The sequence below is a fragment of the Cydia amplana genome, chromosome 2 (genome assembly GCF_948474715.1).
Source record: "Cydia amplana chromosome 2, ilCydAmpl1.1, whole genome shotgun sequence".
Taxonomy (NCBI): domain Eukaryota; kingdom Metazoa; phylum Arthropoda; class Insecta; order Lepidoptera; family Tortricidae; genus Cydia; species Cydia amplana.
In genome coordinates this window covers 12,102,187-12,114,647 of record NC_086070.1, presented here as the reverse complement: position 1 = coordinate 12,114,647, position 12,461 = coordinate 12,102,187, and the positions used below count along the sequence as shown (strand labels likewise).

At 36.3% G+C, this 12,461-nt stretch overlaps 1 protein-coding gene across 1 annotated transcript in view; it reads right to left on the bottom strand.

The window, feature by feature from the left end:
* LOC134658159 (suppressor of lurcher protein 1) overlaps window positions 1–1,644 on the bottom strand; it is a 315,814-nt gene extending 314,170 nt beyond the window's left edge. The window contains exon 1 of the mRNA XM_063513771.1: window positions 1,384–1,644. The gene's annotated coding sequence lies outside the window, so the exon portion shown is untranslated. The remainder of the gene's footprint in view (window positions 1–1,383) is intronic.
* Between the last annotated feature and the right edge of the window lie 10,817 nt (window positions 1,645–12,461).

Sequence of the window (12,461 nt, the reverse complement as noted above, 5' to 3'; positions counted from 1 at the left end):
TCGAGTTGTATATCACTCACCCGTTTTACGGTTATATAAACTGCTAATAGTACCTATGCTATAACGTTATATTAAAATATAAACTTTTAAGTCAAAATAACCGTGTATAGATATTTGGATTTTAATGTTTAATAAAACGGATAGATTCTGGTGAAATTGGGACATATGAAAGAATCTTGGGAAAAATAAATAAATCAAATTAACATAAAAGCACGTAATATTTCCTATAAGGGTTCCACTAATACGACGCAATTTAAGGGAATCAAGTGTGCTTTAAGCTGTTTTATTAGCATAAATAGCTTTTGTACTAGCAGTAGCCTCTAGCCAGTTTCCTAGACCTCTGAAATGTTCACTGAACCGATTAAATTTCGGCTGTGCAGTTGTCAGGTTTACAGGCCTATTCTCCGATGCGCTAATAAAGTACTTTATCTACCCACATACCATAAACCCTCTATGATGCGTTCAAAAACCGGCAAATTACGACCAGCATAAAGTTGGTTTGTTACATCAAGTTTCTTATCTGTGAAACGTTCAGTTTGTGGGCCATTCTCTGAGAATATGTTTGCGGTTGTGTCTCATTACCACGACTCTTTTCATACATTTTGTATGGGTCGTGGCAATTAGACCGCAGATATATTTTTATAGAAATACCCTTATCTTGTCGCAAATATTACTTGTTGGTGTTGTTATTGGTTGTACAATATTTGTCGGGATAACTTTTTTTTAGGCATTAATGTTCATGTCGGATTTTTTTTGAAAGTGGTACAAAATTAAAACAACGGGCAATACAACATTTTAAATTGATGAAGAATTGCTAGAACCTTAGGGCCACTAGCACCATCCCACTAACCCAGAGTTAACCGGTTAAACCAGGAGTTACCATGGTTACCAGTACAATTTGACACTGGGTTAACGGTTTAACCGGTTAACCCCGGGTTAGTGGGATGGTGCAAGTGGCAATGACAACGGAATAAATCTTACATCATTAAATACGTGGCCCATCTTAAGAACTTGTAGGGTTACCTACATATATATGTAAACTCGTGCATAAAATTCAGGCTGCAAACCTACAAATGTTTACCTAGTCCATGCTGCTTTCGAACACAACCGCTCTTTCTCGTTTTGCATGGCAATTGGTAGCACGAACGAAATTGCATTTTGCCTGCAAAGAATTACTAAAACCATTTTGCAATTGGTATTCAAAAGATTCCCGATATTACCAGCGAACGTGGGATTTCCGAGGAAGTATTAAAATAAGAGCGTTAAGAGACCCGTACCGGGTTATTCATTTTGCATACAGTTCTGGGATAAGTAATATAGTAATTATAAAGTTTATTGAATATGAATAGGTTCTAAATATAGTCGCCATTACTTAGTACTCACCTCCGTGTTATGCCGTAGCCAATAAAGTAGGTTACCGTTATGCACTATTCAGTCACTGTTTTCCCTTAATGTCACTAAACAATTTTGTATTTAAACACATGCTAGAAGACAATCTAGAATATCAGATATCGTAATTATTCAAGTGAGTAGGCTAGTTACTTTATTGTAGAAGTCGAGTTGCACAAAGTTACGCACGACTGTAGCGCTGTAGTACCAAGCTACGGCGTAGACGACTGCGCGCTCGTAGCGACCGCGACGGACTGAATGAGCTACGACCAGCCATTAGTAGGTTTTTTGATCAGTAAGATTTTTATTTTAGAAGAAGACTATAATATATCACACACAACGGCCTCATCCCAAAGTTGATAAGCTTGCAATGTGCTTACTGGAAGTCGCAATATTATCATAATATATTATCATAGTTATAACAAAAATATAAATGACTCAGGAAGAAAGTATACATTGCCTAGTTAGTGACTACTATGCTTACAGCCCAGCAAAATCATCGGTGGAGGTAAACTCACTAACGACTAAGCTAAACTTTGGTCGAGCGCCATAAACACTTTTAAATGTAACTTTATTCCTGTAACATCATTTTCGTTATTTGGACGTGTTAAAAGCGAGGTTTATGCGAAGCTGGCCGGCAAATTTGCATGAAACTGGCGTTTGACGTGCATGAGGCCAGTAATCACGGTCATGCTACTAACAATTAGGTTGCCGTGTAATCATGGTCTAGACGAATAATAAGGCAAGGTGAACGCCCAAGAGCTGAATTTTGAAACTTTAATTGCGATACCAATTTGTTTCAATATCGGTACCTACTCACGATTTTATTTTTTGCTCTAAAATAATAATATCAAACCAATATCAATATAATTTCTAAACGTGTCCCAAAAGCTTTTCATTGCTTTAACAGCATTGATCAAGTCCTATAAGGTAATGTCTAGTAGTTACTAATTGTCTGGCACGATATTAAGGGAAATGAGTTTTCAAAATTGCGGACGATATCTGTAATTTTACCGTATTTAGCACTTATTTCACTTAATTTTTTGTCCTTCGCAAATGTGATTGATTAAAGTCATTGTGTGAAACACGGGAGATATAAAATATGTCAACTCGAGTCATAAAAATCCTCTGTGCTCTGCGCATCGTGTTTCTATTGACTCTCGTTAACAATTGTGCCCATACCTACCTCCCTAATTGCACAATGTACCTACTGTTACAACTAGTTGGTTTTAGTCCCGATGTAGTGCCCGGCTTTTGTACTGGAATGACCAGTGAGATTACATTGATCTATAGAGTACAAACGTTCTGAGACTAAGTGCAAATGATAAAATTGTAGATAAACAAAAAAACATGCATTTTGCACAAAAAAGCATATGATGTAGTAACAAATAATACTACAGTATGAAATATTATGGTAGGTTTGCCAAATACGAACAATAAAAAAGAAACGAGAAAGAAAACGTGAATAACGTTCATTAATATCAATTGAAGGCAGCCCCAATTAAATTATTGGGGGTGAAATATTTTCGTTCGTTATGTTATGACGATCGTCACCTACCTCGTTAATTTTAATTTTAGTGCCTACAGGTTGTAATAAATAAGTGTATTTAGTACTCAGGTACCTACATGTTAAAAATAATGTGTTGCCATGCAGTTTCAGCAACTTCTATTTTACATCTCAGAATAAATGCATGATATGTTTCATCGTCACTTTAATTTTAAAACATAATATTAACGAACTAAGTTAATGTTACTAATAACCACGTATAGCTAGTTCAGCACAGACTCTAACAACCGAATCGGAAATATTAAATACAAAAATTAAAAATATAATTGCGTTCTCATTTCAGAGCGCGTTTGAGGTTAATAACAGCTCATGATTTCGCCTATTTTGGGTCCTCTTGATTATGTCACGTAATTCTATCATATTTGTACCCCATTTCTCTATGCTATTAAGAACGTATATTTCTGATAGATATGTAATAAAATAATGAGAGCGTCGCACACTGGGGTCACCAGTACCATGTCAATCATGTCATAAAATCGATCATACGGACTACATTACTATAAATCGAAAGCTATAAAAGTGGCAAGTGACATTGAATACTAAGAATCAAGACACCCGATCAAGTTGTCTTTCAAATAAAAAATACACCATGACGAATAAAATACTCCTGTTTGTGCTGGGGTTAAAAAAAACTTGTAAGAATTTTTTACGTAGGTTAAGTGTGATTATGTTTAAAATAAGAGCTCAGGACATGAGTCCTACGGCGCGATTCGGGTAATGATGTAGAAATTCACTAGATATGAAATAGTAAAGATATGTGACGTTCCACGACAAAAGGTACGGCAACGCTATTATTAACGCCGCTCCAATATTCAGCCGGGGCAATGGTACCTTTTGCAGTGGAACGTCACATATTTTACTATTTCATATCTAGTGAATCTCTAAATCATTTCCCGAATCGCGCCGCTAGTCTCAATGTTTAGCAGCGGTAACACAGCACCACTGACGTACCTACTTCGAAAATACCTATTTATTGGTATGCGTAATCAACTAATCATGTCCAACCTACTACTAAGCGGATAGAATTTCTGGAATGCCTTTCCTATTTCTGATATACCTATATAACTTTACAGTGATTAAGGTAACTTTACAGTAAGACCAATAGGAGTGACGGTTTATAGAAACACACACACAGCACCACCATCACGAAACATATATAGACCTGATAAATATAACCTACTTACCGCTGTTGGCAGGGATCGGATACCGGTATTTTTTGTATGGGAACGGAAACGGTATTTTTTCGTTCTTTGCTAATTACTTCATTTCTAATTGGGCAATCTAATAATATGAAGTCGTAACCTAAAAACACAACTGAGTCCTACATTTCGAGTATAAAATAATTCGAAAAATATGGTTATTTCTAAGTTTTTGCAAAAAACCGGTTCCGATCCCTGGCTGTTGGTACTGATGATAGCCCGCTAAAAAGCTCTGAACTATGCACCATGTGCGGTGGTGTTTTAGCTTTATTTATGCGTGTTATGTTTTTTTGAAGTGAAAACTTCTTTAGCGGCGCTATGTACTTTTTGTGATGGGGAAAAAATGTTAAACTCGCGAGAGGTGTCACGTGACCGTAAGACGGACACGTGACCTGATCGAAAAACTGTTACTTCAATGCATTGAGTTTTTCTTTATTGATTTAAATGCCATCTAGTGAGTTTCGCTCTAACTGGTATTAATATAACTCGAGTACTAACAGTGATGTGCTTAGGGGTTTCAAGTAATGCGACTAAATAACGCTAGATGGCGTTAACCTCAATTATACATAGTGCTGCAGACATTTTGCAATAGTGATTGAGTTTTCACTTCTGCCAGCACTCCCGGAGTGCAACCCGTTATTTTTTTTAAATATTGAATTGCTTTCTTCTATACTTTTTCATAGTTTTGCAATGTTGACATTCGATTTTTTGTGACATTTTAAAAGATAGTATAACTACTTAGTAAGGTTCCTTTAGTTAAAAAAGATGTGTTGTGTAATTTAACAACACTATTATAAATTATAATATACACGTATGTACTAAGTTTACGCGGTATTTACAAGCTGGTAAATTGTATGTATCTATTAAGGAAATACCTAATAGCACCCGTCGGATTGTACATATGTCTATTATAACTACAATATGCCCCAACAGAATATATGGTATAATATTTGTAGGATTAAATTCCAATTGAAGCTCGCATTAAAGCAGACCTACCGGCAACGGGTTTCAACTAACACTACTAATATCGTTCAAACAGAATTAATTTATTAGGTACATTATTTGCTTACATTTATCGAAGCGATATCTAAAAGCTGGAGACCGGCTACAAATTGTAAAACCAATATGCTAAATTCTGAGCAATTACGGAGATAGAAGTTAGATAATTACAGGCCAAATTTCACAACTCACAATAGCGCCAGGAACTTTTACATAGGTAGGCGGTAATTATTGCTGAGCACGGTTTAGTTCGGTTTTAAGTAATTTTACGCTTATTTTAATTCCATAAATATTATCATGTGTTGTTAATAATGAAACATAGAATTATCAGGCGATTTAAGACAATGAAATCAGGCTAGGCGGTTAGGCATGACGACTTTGAGTAAGGTATCGGCAGGTATCGGAAAGTCATACATTTTGTGGCAATTTCGGTGCAGGTTTTATTAGAGTCCACCATAATTTGATTACCTCTTTAGAATTATTTTTAGTTCCTGTAATTCAACTACGCTGTACCAAAATTGCATAACACTTAATGGTGATTTGCAAAAAAAAATATATAGTTAAAGACCTATAATTTGTCTTAAGTTAATTCATTGTGTAACGAAAATTAAGCCGCATTTAATTAAATTGCTGCATAATACATGCAAGTGTGTTCGCGTGTGCTTCCTATAATGTTTTATGGAATCAATTAATTACTACTAATTAAACAACTTAAAAATACTAATTGCAAGTCCTTAACTACACACAATTTTTCAACCATATAATGAGATTTTCAGCCCAAATTTTTTACAAACAAGAAAATACTTCCCTCGTCATTTTTATCAAAATCAATGTAGATACCTACTTGTTTTTTTTTTTCACTGCATACACTTAATTAGGTATATACATTATTGCAATTTCAATATAAAAATATTTAAATGAGTACGAACGATGCGTCAGTAATATTTAGATTAAAGTAAATAAAGTCAGACATAATGCAAACCCGACAAACGTCGTGCCGTGCTGCTCTTATCTCGCAGCGTTTCCGACGTCAGAGCTTCATTTCAGGAAGACATTTATCACAGCATTTATCGACTTGTACAAATGTTATTTCCCTCTAAACTACTAAGTAAAGTTACGTAATGAAATATTGCTAAGAAAGTTAAATAATATTTGCCTACATTCCACCGGTTCTGTCTGAATTTTGAGCATGTCAGATTTCTAGTATACCTACTAATTCACATAAATATATAATTTGTCTATATTATTTTATTAATTTTCTTATTTTTGTTATGTATTTTTTTTTTGTTTTCTGGAATAACTACGTGTTTCTAAGATTTTTTTAATGCGTCCAGCCGAGTTTCTTGCGCCGGTATCTTGGGCTGTAGTAGGTATAGGGTCAGAACCGAGTGGTTGTTTTTGACATTTATAAGTGCATTGACTGCATGAGCATAGTAACGCTACCCCCTCTGCCACTTATACGGTAGTTTTACTCCATCTTCGAGTCAATCCCGTGCCGTGATTGGTCCGTGTCTATGAACGGACCAATCACGGCATGGGATTCGCTCACCTCGTCCTCCCGCACCCCCGTATTTTTGGCAGCATCGGTTTCATGAAATAATTGCTCTAAACTCCGTCTAGAGGATTCCTAGTCTATGCTGCATTGTAATATGCTTAAAAGTGAAGAATAAAGACTTTCACTTTCACATTTTTCTAAACAACATATAGTTAAAAATACCTACTGTGGATAAAGGCATGGACTAAAGTTCAAAGGCATGGACTTTTAAGGCATGGAGTGAAGTAAAGATGGCAGTCTGTTTCGTGAAAATTCTTAGGATTAGTTGCCAAGCGGACCCCAGGCTCCCATGAGCCATCAAAAAAAGCCGGGACAACGTGAAGAAGATGATGATGATGATCATATAAATAGCATAAGTAGGTAACGACATCCATTCAAAGAGTTTACCCTAATATCCTCAATGATTGGCACTTGGCACCCAAAACATCTGTATTCTGTACCTCATAAGCAACGGGTACCTACTTGTTGGAATGTTGCCACTGGTGCTATGAATAAATAAGGTTGCACGTGCACGATGTATACTGTCCCTATAATAGGTGTGGTGGTGACAGTAACTTTACCGTAATTTCAACTCGTTTTCATTTCAATCTGTAAATCCTGTGACATAAAAGGTCAAATGATCTTTGTATCGCCACTTTACCCGCCATACGTGTGGGTCACGCCCACTACTACAGTTTATGGACCCAACACGTAAACTGAAAATGGAGATAATCTTTATGCGAGGGGCGGCGAGGATTATTTACTACTGTAACGCACCCTAGGGTACGACGCCCCTGAAACCGTCACACTTTATACATTAGTAGCACTATCATACATAAGATTAAATTAATTTAACACAAGAGCTAGTTATCAAAGTTTCTTGTTTGCAGCTTGTTATTTAGTAGAAAAGTTTGTCAGTTTAAGGTCCCTTATTTTTGAAAGTTTTAAACTTAACTAACGTCATTCAATAAGCTGTGCAGATTCTGATTATAATTTTGTAATAATAATTCAGTTGCGCAGTTGCAAAAAATATTTTGAAATATTTCTTGCTGTGAATGAAACATAATTATCATATTAACACCTCTTTAAATGCATAACTATATATACAGGTTGGATTTTTTTTAATGGGGCACTGAGGGCACCTGCCAGATCTTGAGAAATTACGTATTTTGGAAAAAAAATACAGACAGCGACAAAATCGTCAATTTTGAATATATTTTTAAGTCGACTGACTCCATTTCTACCCAAGATCAATAGTTTCATAGAGACCAACCTAGGTTATGGAACTAGAAAAGTAACAAATGAAAGTCATTCTTCATAAATTTTGTGTGAAAATAGTTATTTTCGATACAAGTGCGAAAATGCGTATATCGAACAACGTTTTACGGTACATATATGGCACTTTAAAGTTTCGACATTCGCACGAAAAGTGCTATTTTACGCACTAGTGCGGAAAAGTAGCCCCATATGTACTGTAATAGTTATTTTCGATACAAGTGCGAAAAAGAGGAAATTCGAAACGAGTGGCGATAAATTAAAACACGACCGAAGGGAGTGTTTTAAATCGACACGAGTTGCGAATTACCTATTCGCACGTGTATCGAACAACGTTTTACAGTACATATGGCACTTTAAAGTTTCGACATACGCACGAAAAGTGCTATTTTACGCACTAGTGCGGAAAAGTAGCCTCATATGTACTGTAAAAGATTTTTTTAGGGGTTTTGCTTTATGTTAATCGTATAGTAGGTACGATAGTTTGTACGAAGCCCTCAGCGCATGAGTCAGACTCGGAAATAATCGGGTTTTTAGTATTTGAAAGGACTATGTAGAAGCGTGAGGTTCGAAATCGGGCATTTAGAGCGATAAACATTTGAAGTGTAGCTAGTGATTAACCTTTTTGACGCCAATTACCGATATATCCGCACCGTAGGTTCAACGCCAAAGACCGATTAATGTCACAGACCACAGAGCAAGATAAGACGTACATACATATGCATATGCATAAAGTTCAATTTCAGTTTTGACACTTCGGTGACGTGGCGTCAGCGTGACAGCTTTTGTGTTTGACACGGCGTCGAAAAGGTTAATAATAAAGCAATTTTGAGATCTTTTCTTAAGTCTGGAATCTTTTTCAATAATACTAAATCGTAATTAGGGCATTCAAAGCCCAGATGTTTTATAAAAAAATATATACATACCTACTCGTATTTATTCCCACCCAATGCCTTCTGGCTGACGGTTAACTACCATTTAGCACTGAGAATACTTAACCCAATTAAGGTAAAAAGTCCCTTTAACTATAGTTAAACGCTTTTTAGGTCAATTAACAGATGCCTAGATTCATTAACAGGATTTTCAGCTCTGTTTGGAGTGATATTTTAACTACACGTGGGCAATACAGACTTACGGCGCGATTCGGGAAATTAATTAGAGTTTCACTAGATATGAAATAGTAAAGATATGTGACGTTCCACGGCAAAAGGTACCTTATGGCAGCTGGCGCTTACGCTATTATTAACGCCGCTCCAATATTCAGCCGGGGCAATGGTACCTTTTGCCGTGGAACGTCACATATCTTTACTATTTCATATCTAGTGAATCTCTAAATCATTTCCCGAATCGCGCCGTGAGTTGTAGATTATTTTGCAACCCTACTTACTTGCATGCGGTTAGGTGCAATATAGGTAAGATATGTATCTTAGAACCGTTTGTACAGACTGACTTAAGGAAAACATTCTTAACTTACTTGCAACCAGCCACGTTTTTAAGGTACAGTGGGTTCAGCCAGCAATTTTGGAAAATTCGTCGCGCTTGTTTATATATCATAATACGTTTGCCAAAAATTTTGAATAGCCAGGCTTGAGGCCTTTCTTTGCTACGCTGAATAATCCACCGCACCGTGCGATATTTTTTTTTATCACGAACCTAGTCCTAAAACACACCATCAAAAATGTAAGATTATATATTTTTGCACAAGCTATTAACATTCACATATACCTACATATTTGGGATGAAAAAAACCGGTCAAATGCGTGTCGGACCACGCATAATAGAGGGTTCCATACCTCCATTATTATGAGTGGTCCGACACGCATTTGACCGATTTTTTGTTATTACACTTATTACCATAATCCCAAATATGTATGTAACGTTCCACAGGTAAAGGTGCCTTATGGCGGTTGGCGCTTACGTCGCTTAGCACCCTAGCTTAATATTGTAGCGTCGTTAATAACATCGTTAGCACCGACCGCCAATGGTACCTTTACCCGTGGAATGTCACATATGGCAGTACTTGTATATTATTAATACCTAAGCTGAAATTCCATGTTTACTTAAAACCTACATCATGGACAAAACACGGAAGCTTGTCACTTCTACATTTAATTTAACAATAACAAAAATTATGTAAACCCACTGTAGAATTTATGATGTGTGTGGGTTGAGATATAAAACCAGCGAAGTAAGACAAGTGTGTTGATGTATGGTTGCTAGTGCAGGCGTGCTCTTTGCTCCACTACGAAATACCGAATTCAATTTACGGAGGCGCTTCACTTCACTTGAAGTATTCTTCAGAATACTAAATGTTGGGAAGTTTTGATATAAGCTACGTGAATTATTTGTTTGCGTGGTCTCTCAGGTATGAAACTTACCTACTTGAAGGAACTGTAACAAACCGAGTATTTCTTGAATACAGATGAAACTACATAGTAAGTAAGTTATAACTAGGTACCAGAGTTAATCGAAAATTGAACAGTATTTTAACTTAACCAACAATCGTTCCTTCATGCATTTGACAAGCTATGTAAAGCAAGCGATCGCAAACAACAAATACGATTTAGATTCATCCTCAATAGTATGTAAATAATGAATATACCCAGGTATATCAACATAAGTACCAAATTACTTATACATAAATGTCCGTTTTAAGAGCCATCGCTCAGGGGTTTCGGTTTTAGACAGAACTATTAAACATGTACGGCATGAACATACATGCCACGTAATAGAGAACACTTCTAAGCCGTTGCTTTTTTGACAAGCAAAAGTAAAATAAAAGAGCATACTGCAATTTTGCAGCAAGGCTTTGGCCGAAAGCTGTACGATGAAGTTAATTTCCGTCAAATCCGCACTGTGCATCATGCACCATACAACACACTGCGTGTCGAAACGATTTGCTCTATAAGGTGTCGTCTCTTGTACCTACTTCAATAATCCAACTGGATGTTTTAGGCACCGATCCAGTAGCCAACAGCTGGCGGTTACGTGACAAAACAGATATTGCCCCAGTTAGATAACCACGTGAAACCGCAAGGATGATATAAAGGCATTTTGTTCAGTCTAGTTCTATCAGTCTAAAATATAAAACACTTTACCTAAGTACTTACGTTTTGTAAGTTTTAAGATGCCACAACCGCAGAACAAGTTTCGTCATCATTACGGTGGCCTTTTGGTGATCCAATCTTGGATGTAGGCCTCTTCTCTCTTCTTCCACTCATGTCGATCTTTTGCCCGATTCATCCAGTCCCGTGTCGTGAGTAATAAATATATCTAATAACGTTCATTTATATATGACTCGTGCGTTGAAACCCTCGCAACGCTCAAGATTTCACTTTTCGAACCACTTGGTATGCTCGTGGTTCAATTTTGGAATCTTACGCTTACTCGGATATAAATATTAGCACGAGGGGTTGAACAAAAACGTTACCTCCTTGTGAAACAAATAACTATTGTTCGATTATACCCTTTGCTCATTAGCGAATAGCGACTCCTTATAAGAGAACAGAGCCATGGTACGCCATGAGACAGTGTCAAAACTGACATTTACGCTATCGAGAACGTAATTTACTTTCTATACATCTCGTTTGCACTAATATGCGAGTACGAGCGAGATGTATAGAAAGTAAATTACGTTCTCGACGGCGTTTATGTCAGTGCTAAACTGATGGTAGCCGTACAGAACACGTCAAGTCGTTTGGAATTCAGAACGTGTCAAGAAAGACTTAGGTGCCAGACTGTTCCAATTTAAATACCTTTTCACGCCACTGCTCGGAAATGTGGCAATAGATGGTCTGTCTAAATCAAGGCTAAAGACTAAAGAACCAACAGTAGGTGAACAGAGATAAAAACCGGGAATGACATTTACCGGATAACTTTGATTTTTGACTTCTTACTTGGTTTGTTTGCTTGCTTGAGTTGAGACTCATATTAATAGTGCCACCTACGGCAAACCATGACTGTTTATAAGCCATTCTTAGAAAGTATTTACCCAACTTACTTTATTATAACTAATACTGCTATTTAATTAAGCATAGGTGATACACATACAGTATTTACTATAAGTACCGAGATACTAAAAAGTTAAACTGTTGCTCGATCATAATTTGTAATCAAATCAGCAAAGTATATTGCTGAATAGGTATTAAATAAAACTATAATTTTCTCAAATCAATTATTTACAATTGTATAGGTACTTTATTTAACATGCTGCTGGTAAAAAAATATATATGAGTGTACGTTTGTTGTATTTATATATCTAAGTATTTTAAGTAAGTCAATTCACCAAAAACCTGTTTGAATAGGTCGTGTAAACAAATAAATACAAATAAATAAATAAATTTATTACTAGTGGATATTCCAGGAAGGCATTCAGTTCGACCATTTGTCCATGATAGCTATGATGAGTCGATAGTAGTTCTAACGCTATATTACCTACGCAACTCTTAAAAACAAGAAACCTCTTAGGCCAATTCAAATTTCAAGTATTAGAATTGGT